Genomic DNA, 19,721 nt, shown 5'->3' with positions numbered 1-19,721 from the left:
CACACACTTACACACACACACTTACACACACACACACGCACTTACACACATACACACACACAAACACACTTACACACACACACACTTACACACACGCACACTTACACACACTTACACACACACACACACACACTTACACACACACACACACACACACACACACACACACACACACACACACACACACACACACACACACACACACACACACACACACACATAGAATCCCCTACCACCCTCTGTGGTGAATCGGTGGGATTCTTTGCCACAGACGGCGGTGGAGGCCACGAGTCAGTGGATATTTTTAAGGCAGAGATACATAGATTGTTGATTAGTCCGGGTGTCAGGGTTTATGGGGAGAAGGCAGGAGAATGGGGTTGGGAGGGACAGATAGTTCAGCCATGCTTGAATGGCGGAATTAACTTGATGGGCCGAATGGCCAAATTCTGCTCCTATCACATCACCTGTCTCCAAAGTGGCTGTTTCCATTTCTATAGAACAGGGACCAGGAACCTCTCGGAGATCGTGTCACTGTTGTGGTTTATAAAGAGTGCCTCTGATCTCGAGTGTTCTTAGCAAGATTTGTTGTTTATTTGTTGGGTCGGCCGTGAAACGTGTTTGTGAAGTGAATTTATATCTGCACCGGCCCATCACACACACACACACACACACGCACGCACACATACATACGTACACGCATCACCCCTCAAGTTTCCATTAAATCATTTCCCCTTTACCTTCAACCTATGTCCTCTGGTCCTCGATTCCTCCACTCTGGGCAAGAGACCCGATCTATTTCTCTCAAGATTTTGTACACCTCTGCCTCATCTTCCTGCGCTCCAAGGAATCGAGACCCAGCCCTGCCCCAACCTCTCCCTGTAGCTCAGGCCCCTCGAGTCCCGGCAACATCCTCGTAAATCTTCTCTGCCGCCCTTTCCAGCTCGCTGCCAGCTTTCCTGTAAGACGGTGCCCAGAACTGAACACAACGCGTCCTCACCGACGTCTTGTTCAACTGCCACATGACCTCGCAACTTCTGTACTCAATACTCTGTGCCTTCTCAGATATACCATGTGGAGGTACAGTATTAGATACATAGAAAATAGGTGCAGGAATAGGACATTCGGCCCTTCAATCCAGCACCGGGAATTAACCTGGTGAACCTACGCTGCACTCCCTCAATAGCAAGAATGTCCTTCCTCAGATTTGGAGACGAAAATGCACACAATACTCCAGCTGTGGTCTCACCGGGGCCCTGTACAACTGCAGAAGGACCTCCTTGCTCCTATACTCAACTCCTCTTGTTATAAAGGCCAACAGGCCACAACTACACACAATACTCCAGGTGTGATCTCACCAGGGCCCTGTACAACTGCAGTAGGACCTCCTTGCTCCTGTACTCAAATTCTCCCACTATGAAACCCAAGATGCCATTTGCTTTCTTCACTGCCTACTGTACCGCCATGCTTATTTTCAGTGACTGATGTACAAGGACACCCAGGTCTCGTTGCATATCCACTTTTCCTAATCTGACACCATTCAGATAATAAACTGCCTTGTTCTTGCCACCAAAGTTGATAACCTCACATGTATCCACATTAAACGGCATCTGCCATGCATCTGCCCACTCACCCACCCATTTATGTCTAAATCATTAATATAGAGTCAAAGAGTGATACAGCATGGAAACAGGTCCTTCGATCCAACTTGCCCACACTGGCCAACATGTCCCAGCTACACTAGTCCCACCTGCCTGCGTTTGGCCCATATCCCTCCAAACCTGTCCTATCCATGTACCTGTCCAACTGTTTCTTAGTCCCAGCCTCAACTACCTCCTCCGGCAGCTCATTCCATACACCCACCAGATTCCTATTAAATATTTTCCCCTTAACCCTGAACCTGTGTCCCCTGGTCCTCGATTCCCCAACTCTGGGCTAGAGACTCTGTGCGTCTACCCGATCTATTCCTCTCATGATTATATACATGATTTTATATATTGTAAATAATAATAGTGGTCCCAGCACCGAGCCTTGTGGCACCCCACTAGTCACTGCCTGCCATTCTGAAAAGGACTCTTTAATTACTACGGAGTGGGAAAGAACTGCAGATGCTGGTTTAAATTGAAGGTAGCCACAAAGTGCTGGAGTAACTCAGCGGGTGAGGCAGCATCTCTGTGGAGAAGGAATGGGCGACGTTTCGGGTCAATACCCTTTTTCAGATTGATGTCGGGGGGGGGGGCACAGATAGAATGTAGCGGAGACAGTAAGACTAGTGGGAGAACTGGGAAGGGGGAGGGGATGAACAGAAGGAAAGCAAGGGCTATCTGAAGTTAGAGAAGTCAATGTTCATTCCGCTGGGGTGTAAACTACCCAAGCGAAATTTGAGGTGCTGTTCCTCCAATTTGCGCTGGGCCTCACACTGACGGTGGAGGAGGCCCAGGACAGAAAGGCCAGTGTGGGAATGGGAGGGGGAGTTAAAGTGTTTGGCAACCGGGAGATCAGATAAGTCCAGGCGGACTGAGCGGACGTGTTCAGCGAAACGATGGTCGTCCTGCGCTTGGTCTCGTCGATCAGTTTAGTTTATTGTCACATGTACTGAGGTACAGTGAAAAGCTTTTGTTGCGTGCTAACCAGTCAACGGAAAGACAATACTTGTTTACAAGCAAGCCATTTACAATGCATAGATTACATGAAAAGGGAATAATGTTTAGTTATAAGGTGGTAAGGGTCATAAGATATATGAGCAGAATTAGGCCATTTGACCCATCAAGTCTGCCTTAAAAATATCCATTGACTTGTGGCCTCCACCGCCGTTTGTGGCAAAGAATTCCACAGATTCATCACTCTCTGACTAAAGAAATTCCACCTAATTTCCTTCCGAAAGGAACGTCCTTTAATTCTGAAGCTGTGGCCTCTGGTCCTAGACTCTCCCACTAGTGGAAACATCCTCTCTACATCCACTCTATCCAGACAGCACCCATGGGCAGTATGGAACCCGGGTCTCTGGCGCCGTGAGGCAGCAGCTCTACCCGCTGCACCACCGTGACGGCCTACTACACGTTGGGCAGCCGGGGAGAAACTGTCCCTCAATCTGGAGGGGTGCGTGCGTTCATTTTCACACTTCTGTACCTCTTGCCCAATGGGAGAGGGGAGTGACCGGGGGTGAGACTGGTCCTTGATTATGCTGCTGGTCTTGCTGAAGCAGCGTGAGGTATAGATGGAGGCGATGGAAAGGAGAGGGAGTGACCGGGGGTGAAACTGGTCCTTGAATTTGCTGCTGGCCTTGCCGAGGCATCTAACCTGACCCGCTGAGTTACTCCAGCACTTTATACCTGTCCACGTTCTCCAGAGATGCTGCCTGACCCACTGAGTTACTCCCGCACTTTTTTGTCTCTTTTTTTGGTAAACCAGCATCTGCAGTTACTGGTTTCCATTTCTGTGGAAACTTCCTTGAGCAGGCTGGGTCTCTATTCATTGGAGCGCAGGAGGATGAGGGGTGATCTTATAGAGGTGTACAAGATCATGAGAGGAATAGATCGGGTAGACGCTCAGAGTCTCTTGCCCAGAGTAGGGGAATTGAGGACCAGAGGACATGGGTTGATGGTGAAGGGGGAAAGAATTAATAGGAATCTGAGGGGTAACTTTCCCACACAGAGGTGGCTGTATGGAACGAGCTGCCGGAGTAGGTAGTTGAGACTGGGACTATCCCAACGTTTAAGAAACAGTTGGACCGGTATATGGATAGGACAGGTTTCGAGGGATATGGTCCAAACGCGGGCAGGTGGGACTAGTGTAGATGGGGCATGTTTGTCGGGCAGGTGGGACTAGTGTAGATGGGGCATGTTGGTCGGGGTGGGATTAGTGTAGCTGGGGCATGATGGGCGGGGTGGGACTAGTGTAGATGGGGCATGATGGTCGGGGTGGGACTAGTGTAGATGGGTCATGTTGGTAGGGTGGGACTAGTGTAGATGGGGCATGTTGGTCGAGGTGGGACTAGTGTAGATGGGGCATGTTGGTCGGGGTGGGATTAGTGTAGCTGGGGCATGATGGGCGGGGTGGGACTAGTGTAGATGGGGCATGATGGTCGGGGTGGGACTAGTGTAGATGGGTCATGTTGGTAGGGTGGGACTAGTGTAGATGGGGCATGTTGGTCGAGGTGGGACTAGTGTAGATGGGGCATGTTGGTCGGGGTGGGACTAGTGTAGATGGGGCATGTTGGTAGGGGTGGGACTAGTGTAGATGGGGCATGTTGGTCGGGGTGGGACTAGTGTAGATGGGACATGTTGGTAGGGGTGGCACTAGTGTAGATGGGGCATGTTGGTCGGGGTGGGACTAGTGTAGATGGGGCGATGTTGGCCGGTGTGGGAAGGTTGGGCTGAAGGGTGTATAAAATCATGAGAGGAATGGATCGGGTAGACACACAATGTCTCTTGCCCAGAGTAGGGGAATCGAGGACCAGAGGACATAGGTTCATGGTGAGAAGATTTAATAGGGATCTGAGGGGTAACTTTGTCACACAAAAGGTGATGGGTTTAAGGAACAAGATGCCTGAGGAGGTCGTTGAGGCATTGACTATCCCAAAGTTTAAGAAACATACAGGTACATGGATAAGTCTGAAAAAGTGTTTTGAACTGAAACGTCGCACATTCTTTTTTCTCTAGAGATACTGTCTGTCTTGCTGAGTTACTCTAGCATTTTGTGTCTAGGTACATGGATTGAACAGGTCTGGACATATATGGACCAAATGCGGGCAGGTGGGACTAGTGTCGCTGGGACATGTTGGCCGATGTGGGCAAGTTGGGCCGAAGGGCCTGTTTCCACCCTGTATCACTCTATGACTATGACCTTGCTTTTCCAGTTTTCTACCCTCTATTCCCCTAGTCTGAGGAAGGGACTCAATCTGAAATGTTGTTTGTGGAAACGAGGAGCTGGAGACACTAGTCCACTCCCTCCGCAGATCCGCTGAGTTCCTCCAGCACTTTGCTTTCTTGATTTATAACGGGACTGTTCTGCACCCTCAGCTTTGGGGAACGGTTCGATACATTCTCTCTTCATTCTGTAAAAAGAACATTTTTATTTTTCGCACTAAATTTCCTGTTACTGTAGCTGTCCACTTCCTCGTGATGCAAGAGGTCATTGGGCCTCCCTAGTCTCTGCAACTTCACTGTTTCCATGACTCTTACTCATACACTAGGAATAACCTACGGGGGTAAATTAAGGTCAGAGGGGGAAAGCTGAAAGGAGCGGCTCGGTGGCGCAGCGGTAGAGTTGCTGCCTCACAGCGCCAGATACCCGGGTTCGATCCCGACTACATGCGTTGTATGTACAGAGCTTGCACGTTCTCCCCGTGACCTGCGTGGGATTTCTCCGAGAGCTTCGGTTTCCTCCCACACTCCAAAGACGTACGGGATTGTAGGGTAATAGGCTTGCTGTAAATGTAAAATTGTCCCTAGTGTGCGGGATCGCAGGTCGGCATGGACTCGATGGGCTGAAGGGCCTGTTTCCGTCCTGTATCTCTAAACTAAACATAGAAACGGTGTGTGAATGGGTGATCGATGGTCAGCGCGGACTCTGTGGGCCGAAGGGCCTGTTTCCGCGCTGTTTCTCTAAACTTAATGAGATCTAAAATGTGTGGGGATGTTTTTTTACCCAGGGGTGATGGTGGAGGCAGCGATGATGGTGTTGTTTTGGTGGCCTTTAGATGGACATGCCATGCAGGGAATGCCGAGTTCCTGTTTATGTACAGACAAAGGAGATTAATTTGGCATCATGTTCGGCACAGACATTGTAGGCCGAAGGGCCTGTTCCTCTACCGTGCTGTTCTCTGTTCTAGATTTTCACTCTCTGCTAATTCATTAAAAAAAACTTTGCGTAGTTAGTTGGGCAAACTTGCCTTGCACAAATCCAGATATTCTTGAATCAGTAACTCAGTGAGAGGCAGCATCTCTGGAGAGAAGGAATGAGTGATGTTTCGGATCGAGACCCTTATTCAGACCTGAAATGTCAGCTTCTCTCCAGATATGCTGCCTGTCTCGCTGAGTTACTCCAGCATGTTGTGTCTATCTTCGATTTAAACCAGTATCTGCAGTTCTTTCCCACACAATTCTTGAATCAGTGCAGTTTTGTCCAAATGAGCACCCTAACCATGGCGCTGTGGAACTGGACACTGTCACACCCACTAGATTACATTCCTCCAATTTGTCAGGGAGGGGAGTGGGGGTTACAGAGTGAGGGTTACAGAGATCTGGGATAGGGTCAGAGCCCGAGTAGGTTTGCAGAGATAGTGAAGGACCCTTACAAACTTACAAAATTATTAAGGGGTTGGATAGGCTCGATGCAGGAAGATTGTTCCCGATGTTGGGGAAGTCCAGTACAGGGGGTCACAGTTTAAGGATGAGGGGGATATCCTTTAGGACCAAGATGCGAAATACATTTTTCACACAGAGAGTGGTGAATCTCTGGAACTCTCTGCCACAGATGGTAGTTGAGGCCAGTTCATTGGCTATATTTAAGAGGGAGTTAGATGTGGCCCTTGTGGCTAAAGGGATAAGGGGGTATGGAGAGTAGGCAGGTACAGGATGCTGAATTGGATGTTCAGCCATAATCATATTGAATGGCGGTGCAGGCTCGAAAGGCCGAATGGCCTCTATTCCTGCACCTATTTTCTATGTTTCCCACATTACACCACTCCCTCCACTAAATCAAAGTCATGCCCCATCAGGGATGAAAGTGGTTAACTATTTGCTGATAAAGGAATACTTCCTTATTTTGTTTCCGTTTCCTGATTTAAATATCCCCCTCTACACAGTCGTGTTCTCCACACAGTGACGGCCACTGAGGACAAGTTTGTCAGTCGATATTCCAGAGACGAACAGTGGACACAACCCAGGTACGTTATTCCGTGTCTGTCGCTTGTTCCCACAAAAAACGACCTGTTTAGTTGAGTTGTAATTTTGTACAGAGTCTGTTCACTGAGCACCAGCACCTGAAGTTCCTTCCTATACATGATTATCATTGTTCCATTTACAGTGTACAGATAAGGGAATAGCGTTTAGTGCAAGGTAAAATCAGCAAAGTCTGATCAAGTATAGACCGATGATCATCAAAGAGGTAGTTAGTAGTTCAGCACTGCTCTCTGGTTGTGGGAGGATGATTCAGTTGCGTGATAACAGCTGAGCAGAAACTATCCCCGATTCTGAAAATCAGTGAGAAAAAATGGGTGACGTTTCGGGTGGAGACCCTTCTTCAGACTGAGAGTGAGGGGAGAGGGAGACACAGAGATAAGGAAGCGCCTCTACTTCCTGAGAAGACTACGGAGAGTCGGATTGTCAAGGAAGACTCTCTCTAACTTCTACAGGTGCACAGTCGAGAGCATGCTGACCGGTTGCATCGTGGCTTGGTTCGGCAATTTGAGCGCCCTGGAAAGGAAAGGACTACAAAAAGTAGTAAACACTGCCCAGTCCATCATCGGCTCTGACCTTCCTTCCATCGAGGGGATTTATCGCAGTCGCTGCCTCAAAAAGGCTGGCAGTATCATCAAAGACCCACACCATCCTGGCCACACACTCATTAAACGAGTATTTTGTATCAGTCTTCACTATAGAAGACACAAAAAATATTCCAACGCTGGATAAACGGGGGGCGGTAGGAATGGAGGAGCTAAATACTATTAAGATCACCAAGGAGGTGGTATTAGGGAAATTAATGAGACTGAAGGAGGATAAATCCCCTGGGCCTGATGGATTACATCCAAGGGTCTTGAGGGAGATAGCGGTGGGGATTGTGGATGCATTGGTGATAATTTTCCAAAACTCCCTGGAGGCAGGAACGGTCCCAGTGGATTGGAAAATGGCCAATGTAACACCTATATTTAAAAAAGGAAGTAGACAGAAGGCGGGTAACTATAGACCGGTTAGTCTAACATCGGTGGTGGGTAAAATGTTAGAGACAATTATTAAAGAAACACTAACGGGGCACTTGGATAAACATGACTTCATCGGACAGAACCAGCATGGTTTTGTGAAGGGGAAATCCTGTTTAACGAATCTGCTCGAATTCTTTGAGGAAGTAACAACCCGGGTGGATAAAGGGGAACCGGTGGATGTGGTATACTTGGACTTCCAAAAGGCTTTTGACAAGGTGCCACATAAGAGACTATTGCTAAAAATAAAAAATTATGGGATTGGGGGTAATATATTAGCATGGGTAGAGGATTGGCTGACAAATAGGAAGCAGAGAGTGGGGATAAATGGTTCATACTCGGGATGGCAACTGGTAACTAGCGGGGTTCCGCAAGGGTCGGTGCTGGGACCCCAGTTGTTCACAATTTATATAAATGATTTGGAGGAGGGAACCAAGTGTAATATATCAAAATTTGCGGACGATACAAAAATGGGAGGAAAAGTTGGGGATGAGGAGGATAGGAAGAGTCTGCAAATGGATATAGATAAGCTAGGTGAGTGGGCAACAACTTGGCAGATGAAATTTAATACTAATAAATGTGAAGTCATTCACTTTGGGAAAAAAATGATAGGGCAAGTTATTTTCTAAATGAGGAGGAGCTGCGTTGTAATGCAACGCAGAGGGATCTAGGGGTATTAGTACATGAATCACTAAAAGTCAGTATGCAGGTGCAGCAAGCAATCAGGAAGGCCAATGGAGTTTTGGCCTTTATTGCTAGGGGGATTGAGTATAAAAACACGGAGGTCTTGCTGCAGCTGTACACAGTATTAGTGAGACCACATTTGGAATACTGTGTACAGTTCTGGGGTCCATACTTAAGGAAGGATGTACTAGCCCTGGAGGCAGTGCAGCGAAGGTTTACAAGATTAATTCCTGCAATGAGGGGATTGACATATGAGGAAAGGTTAAGTAAGCTGGAGCTCTACTCTTTGGAGTTTAGGAGAATGAGAGGCGATCTCATTGAAACATATAAGATCGTGAGGGGCCTTGATCGGGTGGATGCACCGAGGATGTTCCCAATGATCGGGGAAACTAGAACTAGGGGACATAGTTGCAGAATAAGGGGGGGCTCTTTTAAAACTGAGATGAGGAAGAACTTCTTCACCAAGAGGGTGGTTAATTTATGGAATTCACTGCCCCAGGGAGCAGTGGAAGCAGAAACGTTAAATATGTTTAAGTCTAGAATAGATGGTTTTTTTAGCTGCCGAGGGGATAAGGGGCTACGGGGAGAGGGCAGGGATATGGACCTAGGTATGGTTAGTATAGTAAGACCTGAGTGATCTCCTGGACAAGTGTCGATCGCCTGGATTGGGGTCGGAGAGGAATTTCCCAGATTTTTTTTCCCGAATTGGACCTGGGTTTTTATCCGTTTTTTTGCCTCCCCCAGGAGATCACGCGGTTCTTGGGGTGGAGAGGGGTGATAGCGGTATGAAGGGGAGGGTAGTGTCTTGTGTTCTGTGTCTTGTGTCTACTGTTTGTGGGTAAGTGTGTCTGTTTAGTGTTCAGCCATGAGCGAATGGCGGTGCGGGCTCGACGGACCTGGTGGTCTACTCTCGCACCTACTTTCTATGTTTCTATGTTTCATCTCCCTGCTACCTTCAGGTAGAAGGTACAGGAGCCTGAAGACTGCAACAACCAGGTTCAGGAATAGTTACTTCCCCTCAGCCATCAGGCTATTAAACCTGGCTCGGACAAAACTCTGATTTTTACCAACCACTTTCTGTTATTTGCACTATCAGTTTATTTATTCATGTGTGTATAAATTTATAACATGGTATATGGACACATTTATCTGTTTTGTAGTAAATGCCTACTATTTTCTGTGTGCTTAAGCAAAGCAAGAATTTCATTGTCCTATACAGGGACACATGACAATAAACTCACTTGAACTTGAACTTGAACTTGAAATGAGTGAAAACAAGACAAAGGTTATGAAGTTCAAAGAAAATGTAGATAGATCATTGTTAGCGAGGAGAGGATTACAACGAGACAAACAGAGATAACATTTAATCAGGAGGAAAGTCAGACTGGTCATAGAATAGGAAAATGGAGGGATGGACAATAGACAATAGGTGCAGGAGTAGGCTATTCGGCCCTTCCAGCCAGCACCGCCATTCAATGTGATCATTACTGATCATCCACAATTAGTACCCCATTCCTGCCTTCTCTCCATATTCCGTAACTCTGCTATCCCTAAGAGCTCTATCTAACTTTCTCTTGAACGCATCCAGAGAACCAGCCTCCACCGCCCTCTGAGGCAGAGAATTCCATACACTCACAACTCTCTGTGTGAAAAAGTTTTCCCTCATCTCCGTTCTAAATGGCTTACCACTTATTCTTAAACTGTGGCCCCTGGTTCAGGACTCCCCCAACATTGGGGACCTGTTTCTTGCCTCTAGCGTGTCCAAACCCGTAATAATCTTATATGTTTCAATAAGATCCCCTCTGATCCTTCTAAATTCCAGAGTGTACAAGCCCAGCCGCTCCAATCTATCAACATATGACTGTCCCGTCATCCCGGGAATTAACCTTGTGAACCTATGCTGTATTCCCTCAATAGCAAGAATGTCCTTCCTCAAGTTTGGAGAACAAAACTGAACCCAATACTCCAGGTGTGGCCTCACTAGGGCCCTACACAACTGCAGGAGGACCTATTTGCTCCAATACTCAACTCCTCTTAACAGAGGGAAAGCAAGGGTTACTTGAAGTTAGAGAAGTCGATATTTATACCACTGCGGTGTAAGCGGCCCAAGTGCAATATAAGGTGCTGTTCCTCCAATTTGCATTGGACCTCACTCTGACAGTGGAGGAGGCCCAGGCCACAAAGGTCAGAAAGGTATCTCTGTGTCTCCCTCTCCTCTGACTCTCAGTCTGTACGGTACTTAATATTGTGAGCAATTTTGGGCCCCGTATCTGAGGAAGGATGTGCTGGCGCTGGAGAGGATCCAGAAGACGTTTACAAGAACGATCCCAAGAATGAGTCGGTTAACATATGAGCATTTGACGGCATTGGTCCTGTACTCGCTGGAGTTTAGAATAATGAGGGGGGAATAATGAGGGGGTATACAATGTTAAAATTGTACAAGGCATTGGTGAGGCCAATTCTGGAGTATGGGGTACAATTTTGGTCGCCTAATTATAGGAAGGATGTCAACAAAATAGAGAGAGTACAGAGGAGATTTACTAGAATGTTGCCTGGGTTTCAACAACTAAGTTACAGAGAAAGGTTGAACATGTTAGGGCTTTATTCTTTGGAGCGCAGAAGGTTAAGGGGGAACTTGATAGAGGTCTTTAAAATGATGAGAGGGATAGACAGAGTTGACATGGACTAGCTTTTCCCACTGAGAGTAAGGAAGTTTCAAACAAGGGGACATGATTTGAGAATTAAGGGACAGAAGTTTAGGGGTAACATGAGGGGGAACTTCTTTACTCAGAGAGTAGTGACTGTGTGGAATGAGCTTCCAGAGAAGGTGGTGGAGGCAGGTTCATTTTTATCATTTAAAAATAAATTGGATAGTTATATGGATGGGAAAGGAATGGAGGGTTATGGTCTGAGCGCAGGTATATGGGACTAGGGGAGAATATGTGTTCGGCACGGACTAGAAGGGTCGAGAGGGCCTGTTTCCGTGCTGTAATTGTTATATGGTTATATGGAACCTCATTGAAATGTACAGAATAGTAAATGGCTTGGATATGGTGGATGTGGAGAGGATGTTTCCACTAGTGGTGAGTATCGGACCAGATATTATAGCCTCAGACTGGTAAGATTAAACGAGAATTTACCAGTTTGAAGTTTGATCTTTAATTTATGAGGAGTTACGATGAGCGATTACGTGAAGAAGGCCGTCAAGGCGCATACTTGTCAATCTTCAAAGCAACGGTGTGAAATCACAGATAACTGTTGTTGAACTAAAATCGTAAGATTAAACGAGAACTTACCTGTTTGAAGTTTGATCTGTATTTTATGAGGAGTTACGATGAGGGATTACGTGAAGAGCCTGTCCAGCACGCGTGCGCGCTATACTTCAAAGCAGTGGTGTGGAATCACAGAAAGACACAATAATTGAAATAAACATAGTAAAGAAAAGGAGACATCAGTTATCAGTTTGACCCATGTTATTGAGGGTGGGAGCGGAGGGCACGTAATCCCTCATCGTAACTCTTCATAAAATACAGATCAAACTTCAAACTCGTTTATCTCGTTTAATCTTAATATTTTACTTCGGAGTCACGTGAGTGACTACATGAAGATTTTAAAGCTCTGTGATTTCAAACCGTGTAACAGTTCATACTTCAGTCGCTGCTGAAGTCATTCGAGGGAGAAAGTATGTTATCGTAATCAACCATGAATCTGTTTGTAAAAACAATAATGGAGTTATTAACAACAACAAGACCAAATGCTCCCCCGGGCTTAAATTATATATTTTTTGCAGATTCTTTCTCTGCAAACGATACAGGTTCTGCCAGCGGTTTGTTATAAAAGCTTGGAACGTATACTCCCTAGACCACCCCGCTGTAGCCAGGATGTGGTCCATTGGCACGTCCATCCTCTTAGTCACTGATGTGGATGCTGCCCTGGTCGAGTAAGATTTATACAAGTTAGTATTTACTCCAGCAACACCCAGTACCTGCTTGAGCCACTTGAGATAGTTTGGCTCGTCACCTGACCATAAGGTTTCTTGTGGCTGACCCATAAGGCTTTTTCTCTCCCTCGAGGATTACTTATTGTGTCGATGTAGTTCAATAAGTGGGTCATGACACATAACCGTGGTTCAGGTGGGTATGCCCAGAATTCTATGACTAGACCTGATGTTCCCGGTCTGCTCTGTTTGCCCAGTCCCTAATGGTAATGTAACATGGTGTAGTGGACCATATTGTCCAATCGTAGTGGACGGAGGAAACTGGACTCTTTGTGCTGAGCCAAGGCTATCAGCATGTCCCTTCAGGGTAGGCTGTTCCAGGGTGAGGGACCTGGCTGGTCAGGTCCATACTGGCATCCCAGATTTGTGTGTACGTGGGTCTGGGGGATTAACCTCTCCTGAATTTGATCACCAGCGGGAGTGACCCTATGGCCTGTGGCCCTGGTGCCCGAGTTAAGTCGGCTGACAGAGCACTTCTGGCTAAATCCTTCATTGTGGTGAAGACCAGCCAGAACTCCAGTACAGGTTTGTTGTAGTTGAATATGTAGTTCCTGTATTTGAATGGTATCTTCCCACTTCTTGATGTTCGCCAAGTATGTTCCCTAATGGATATGCGATGGGATGCTATCCTTGTGTTGATAGCGCTTATTGACAATCCAGGCCCAGCAGAGGTCTTCCCAATTCTGCAATGCAGGCCCAGTGATGGTCTTTTCAAATCTGCAATCCAGCAGTTAAATTTATCGTGGCATGTGCGTAGTACCCAACTGATGAGGCCGTAGTACCTGATGAGGTAGGAAAACAGGGGGGAAAGGGAATTTGGTTTCTTGCGACATACATCGGTACGTGGAGAATTCAATTGAAATACAGTGAAATCGATATCGGGTGTTCCATATTGCTTTGTAATTCCAGCAATACTTAGGTTTAATATGTCTGTTTACAGTATTTAGCTCACCTAGTGGGTAAGTTTGCTGATGGTCGTATATTTTTGACGACCTGTAGTTTCCAATTGTTAAATAAATGTCACATGATATCGATTTATTCTGCCCAAGTGGTTTGTATATGCCACTACTGTGATGTTGTTAATTATAAACGAACATGCAAAATGGTGCACTGCAGGATAATATGCTTTGCCAATAGAGCGTACTCAAATTTCCAAACTAGGTTTTACGCCTAGTGTCTATAGTGATGACGATTCCAGATTAGTCCATATGCCACCATGTTTTGGGTGAGGGTAGTTTAAACATTAGCACCTAGCCTTAATGGAAGGTTCAAGTTAAGTAGCTGGAACAGCTGCTACTAACTCCCAATACTCTTGCCACTGTTGAATGGTAGGTAGATACCATTAATTGTTACAGGTTGTGTCATACTGACTCTCCTATGCCAAGTTAAAGGTAAGTGGGTAGAGTGTTGAATACCAGATAGTCAACAGTAGAGGATTTATATTTCAAGGTACTGCAATACTGGTTGATGCGTGGAGTGGACGGAGCAAGCCCCTCCCCATCTCCCTGTTCCAAAGCAATTGATATATGGTCCCTTGATAAGGGACGAGTCAAAATAGAACTAACAACAACAGATACTCCGCTTGATCTTAGTCAAGGCTGAGAGCGATGGTTTCAATCGTAGATCTATCTGGATTGCATGACAAACTCGGCTAAAAGAATAATAGCTAAAGCTGTGATAGCTATACCCATGGATTAGTCGTCGTTAATATCATTGGAACATGCCATGACGATAGTTCCTTAATATAGCCAGGGCTGGTTAGAATATCTGGAACCAGTTTGGCTTAATAGCCATAGTCGATAATTAATGCTGCCAAGTTATCTCCAAGTTGTTTGAATGGGTACTGAATAGTATGCATCTTTTAAGTTGATGTCTACCATTAAGTATGCTTGGAATGAAAGGTTGGCAGTTTCAATATTCCAAGCGTGGCCTGGCGAGATACTCAAGTGGCAAGTCAATGACGGTGCGACATATACCATGTTGGGATTTTTAGAGCCAAAGGTTCATACTGGGTTTATTTTGACCCCTTGATATCAATGATGGCGACATTACCATCTTGGTTAGTTGGTACCAAAGGTTCATATAGGCTTCTATATGGCCCCTGTATAATTATTACCCCCAGTTGCTAGTCCCTCATGTTCTTTTAGTGGGAGGGTAGACCCCTAGGGTGCATGCTGTACTGGTATTGTATGATCCCTGGGAAAGGGACATATCATATATTAACTGATAAGGCAGTTACTACTAATCTTAGGCAAAAGGACGAGCAGGATGGGATCTAATTCAATTTTATCCTTGAATGCTTTGTTAGTACAAACCATTCATCTATTGTGAGATGGCAGGAGCCATACTTATCTTATTTCACTGTTGTTCCGTGGTGTGTTCATCTCTTCTGTTTACGGTTCCTTGTCCGTAGGGATGGTGTTGTTGGGGGTGGCACATTTTCCATGGGGCCCGCTCTGGACCCGGCCCTGAAAAAAACAGGGCTTACTGGGGATTGGCATGCGGGCCCCGACCTTACCATATAACCATATAACCATATAACTATTACAGCACGGAAACAGGCCATCTCGACCCTTCTAGTCCGTGCCGAACACATAATCTCCCCTAGTCCCATATACCTGCGCTCAGACCATAACCCTCCATTCCTTTCCCATCCATATAACTATCCAATTTATTTTTAAATGATAAAAACGAACCTGCCTCCACCACCTTCACTGGAAGCTCATTCCACACAGCTACCACTCTCTGAGTAAAGAAGTTCCCCCTCATGTTACCCCTAAACTTCAGTCCCTTAATTCTCAAGTCATGTCCCCTTGTTTGAATCTTCCCTACTCTCAGTGGGAAAAGCTTTTCCACGTCAACTCTGTCTATCCCTCTCATCATTTTAAAAACCTCTATCAAGTCCCCCCTTAACCTTCTGCGCTCCAAAGAATAAAGCCCTAACTTGTTCAACCTTTCTCTGTAACTTAGTTGCTAAAACCCAGGCAACATTCTAGTAAATCTCCTCTGTACTCTCTCTATTTTGTTGACATCCTTCCTATAATTAGGCGACCAAAATTGTACACCATACTCCAGAATTGGCCTCACCAATGCCTTGTACAATTTTAACATTACATCCCAACTTCTATACTCAATGCTCTGATTTATAAAGGCCAGCACACCAAAAGCTTTCTTTACCACCCTATCTACATGAGATTCCACTTTCAGGGAACTATGCACAGTTATTCCCAGATCGCTCTGTTCACCTACATTCTTCAATTCCCTACCATTTACCATGTACGTCCTATTTTGATTTGTCCTGCCAAGATGTAGCACCTCACACTTATCAGCATTAAACTCCATCTGCCATCTTTCAGCCCACTCTTCCAACTGGCATAAATCTCTCTGTAGACTTTGAAACTCTACTTCATTACCCGCAACCCCTTACACCAGTACTATTAAGTGGACGCCTACTGGTGGACGCGTAGAGGCACTGTTGTCTGGTTTTGTGTGGTGCTCATTCCAGACCCTGCCCTCTAGATGCCGATTTTTTTGGATACTTCATCCAGTTTCTTAAGCTTGGTTTGATAACTTAGCCAGATAGCAGGATCTGTGGTTGTGAGGTCGGCATTTTCACAGTCCTGTAAACATTTTTAAGTTAAGGGCAGGTTTTATAACTTTCTGAGAAGTTGCGGAGCATTGCGAGCAGTAGGGTCAGGTGTTTTGCCATACTACCCTGCCCCTCTGGAATGAGCATGCGAAAATGATAACCGACGTCAGGGATATCAAATGCAATTTAAGAGATGTGGGTTTTAATGCTATGCTCAATGTACCCCCAAATAACGGTGGGCACTTTGAGTAAATGCAATTTAGGGGAGGCGTGATGAAATCCAACACCTCATGACTACCTGTCTTGGAGAGTTTTTTTATAAAGAACAGGTAGTCAGTGTATGTGTACAATATTGGTGGCCGTCAGTTAAGACTGAAAAGCCATCTCGCTAGTGGTGGAGCCACATAGCGGCCACACCCAGCAGCTCTTCCTGATCCTGTACCTCAAGCATCCTCCCGATAATCTTCAGCCAGTGACCCCTCTTTTTGACCAGTCCAGTCTGGTCCCCATTGATCGCTCGACAAGGGAGATGGCCAGTGTGGAAGCATTGGAGTGGGAGTGTTAGCTCCCTTGGCGGACTTGCCCCTGCTCCTGAGGCAAGTCTCGCTGGAGTTTTTAGCTCCATGACCTTCCTCTGGCATGGAGTAACAGACTCTTGTTTCTTGTTTGAACTGCCGATTCCATCTTCCGTGTCTGTCTCCAGCCTGAGGTTGGTCCTGACCTTCCTGTTAGAGGCTGTCTGCCGTTTTCGGGCGGCATTTCAGCGGTTCTAGGGCGGCGAGTCTCCTTGTCGGGAGTCTGCAGAGGTGCCGGCCGGTTTTTTAATTTCCCTCCAGTCCGCTGCTGTTGGTCAGACAGCTGTTTTAGCGGACTGGGCATCAGCGCAGCACCCGTGTCTGTGGTCCGCAGCGTGTACGGTCCCGTTGCCGCCTCTCCCCCCTCCACTGTCGGCTCCTTCCCTGGAGTCGAACGGGGGCCGCTTCCCTCTGCTGCTTTGCTCCCCCTGGAGCAAAAACAAACGCAAAGTTACTAGTTTAAACTGAAGGTAAGTACTTACCTAACGGACCTTTCCTTCAGGCTTGTAGCGGGAGCTGCCTGACTCCCGCTGCATCACTGTTGCCTGCGTGAACGCAATGACGCGCATGCGTGCTGAACGGCCTCTTCACGTAGTCATTCACGTGACTCCGAAGTAAAATAGTAAGATTAGAGCTGACTAGAACTTCGAGAAGAACTTTATGTTATGAGGGTACACAAAATTGCTGGGGAAACTCAGCGGGTGCAGCAGCATCTATGGAGCGAAGGAAATAGGCGACGTTTCCTATTATGGTTTTTACCTCTAACCATATTTTCATTTTCAAACCAAATTAAGGGTACTCACAGTGCTGTACACATTTGTCAGTGTCATTCAAAGTTCTGATTGAGGCACACCACTTGCAGAGACTGATTGAGGCACAGCACTTGCAGAGACTGATTGAGGCACACCACTTCCTGGTTTTATAGTCCCTCCCCCTCCCTCCAGCAGGTGCAGCAGAGAGAATGGGGAATGTTGTAAAAACATTAATATCTCTGTCAATTTTCATAGACGGGAAAAATCCTCGGCACACATGCGGCGGAGGGGGGCTCTGAGCGAGGTGGCCAAAAATGACTGCCGTAGGTGGCGGCGTACTCTCGGAAACCGCAGCACAGAAAGCCAAAACCGATCAAGAACAGAGTTTTAGTAATATAGATGTGTGTGTGTGTGTGTGTGTGTTTTTGTGTGTGTGTTTTTGTGTGTGTGTGTTTGTGTGTGTGTGTGTGTGTGTGTTTGTTTGTGTGTGTGTGTGTGTGTGTGTTCCATTTCGCTAGCGAATTCACTTTTACATTCACTCATGCACTCATCAAAACATTTGGACATTTTTATGTACACCTTTTTTAATAAAATCCTCGCATAATTAAAGTTGCCTTGCCTAATTAAAGTTGCCTCGCCTAATTAAAGTTGCCTCGCTTAATTAAAGTTGCCTCGCCTAATTAAAGTTGCCTTGCCTATTTAAAGCTGCCTTGCCTAATGAAAGCTGCCTTTCCTAATTAAAGCTGCCTCATCTAATTAAAGTTGCCTCGTCTAATTAAAGTTGCCTCGCCTAATTAAAGCTGCCTTGCCTAATTAAAGTTGCCTTGCCTTCTATTTTCGCCATCTAACTCACAGTCCCTAATCTAAGGAAAGACACTCTTGCCATAGAGGGAGTACAGAGAAGGGGCCACACACAGTTTAAGGATAAAGGGGATGAAGTAATTTAGGACCGAGATGAGAAAAACATTTTTTTTCACACACAGGGGGATTGGAATCTCTGGAACTCTCTGCCACAGAAGGTAGTTGAGGCCACACAGTTCATTGGCTATATTTAAGAGGGAGTTAGATGTGGCCCTTGTGGCTAAAGGGATCAGGGGGAATGGAGAGAAGGCAGGTACAGGATACTGAGTTGGATGATCAGCCATGATCATATTGAATGGCGAATGGTGCAGGCTCGAAGGGCCGAATGGCCTCTACTCCTGCCCCAATTGTCTATGTTTCTATGAAATATATCCTTGCCATAGAGGATTTGAGTATAGGAGCAGGGAGGTTCTACTGCAGTTGTACAGGGTCTTGGTGAGACCACACCTGGAGTATTGCGTACAGTTTTGGTCTCCTAATCTGAGGAAAGACATTCTTGCCATAGAGGATTTGAGTCTAGGAGCAGGGAGGTTCTACTGCAGTTGTACAGGGTCTTGGTGAGACCACACCTGGAGTATTGCGTACAGTTTTGGTCTCCTAATCTGAGGAAATACATTCTTGCCATAGAGGGAGTACAGAGAAGGTTCACCAGACTGATTCCTGGGATGGCAGGACTTTCATATGAAGAAAGACTGGATAGACTCGGCTTGTACTCGCTAGAATTTAGAAGATTGAGGGGGGATCTTATAGAAACGTACAAAATTCTTAAGGGGTTGGACAGGCTAGATGCAGGAAGATTGTTCCCGATGTTGGGGAAGTCCAGAACAAGGGGCCACACACACAGTTTAAGGATAAGGGGGAAGTCGAGATGAGAAATACATTTTTTTCACACACAGAGAGTGGTGAATCTGTGGAATTCTCTGCCACAGAAGGTAGTTGAGGCCACACAGTTCATTGGCTATATTTAAGAGGGAGTTAGATGTGGCCCTTGTGGCTAAAGGGATCAGGGGGTATGGAGAGAAGGCAGGTACAGGATACTGAGTTGGATGATCAGCCATGATCATATTGAATGGTGAATGGTGCAGGCTCGAAGGGCCGAATGGCCTCTGCTCCTGCACCTATTGTCTATGTTTCTATAACAAGAGGAGTTGAGTCTAGGAGCAAAGAGGTCCTTCTGCAGTAGTACAGGGTCTTGGTGAGACCACACCTGGAGTATTGTGTACAGTTTTGGTCCCCTAATTTGAGGAAGGACATTCTTGCTATTGAGGGAGCCCAGCGTAGGTTCACCAGGTTAATTCCCAGGATGGCGGGACTGTCATATGCTGAGAGAATGGAGCGGCTGGGC

General features: G+C 46.3%; 1 long non-coding RNA gene and 1 pseudogene across 1 annotated transcript in view; both read right to left on the bottom strand.

Moving 5' to 3' along the window:
* Nucleotides 1-6,391, bottom strand: part of LOC116986588 — a 14,138-nt gene extending 7,747 nt beyond the window's left edge. Inside the window, exons 1-2 of the long non-coding RNA XR_004415518.1 lie at nt 6,382-6,391; nt 1,796-1,803 (exon numbers count right to left, since the gene is read on the bottom strand). This is a non-coding gene — a long non-coding RNA (uncharacterized LOC116986588). The remainder of the gene's footprint in view (nt 1-1,795; nt 1,804-6,381) is intronic.
* A 7,638-nt stretch (nt 6,392-14,029) lies between these two features.
* Nucleotides 14,030-14,208, bottom strand: LOC116987113 (annotated as a pseudogene).
* Between the last annotated feature and the right edge of the window lie 5,513 nt (nt 14,209-19,721).

The sequence above is a fragment of the Amblyraja radiata genome, chromosome 24 (assembly GCF_010909765.2).
Source record: "Amblyraja radiata isolate CabotCenter1 chromosome 24, sAmbRad1.1.pri, whole genome shotgun sequence".
Lineage (NCBI taxonomy): Eukaryota > Metazoa > Chordata > Chondrichthyes > Rajiformes > Rajidae > Amblyraja > Amblyraja radiata.
Note: the sequence above shows the minus strand (reverse complement) of the source record. Positions and strands in the feature narration are given on the sequence as shown.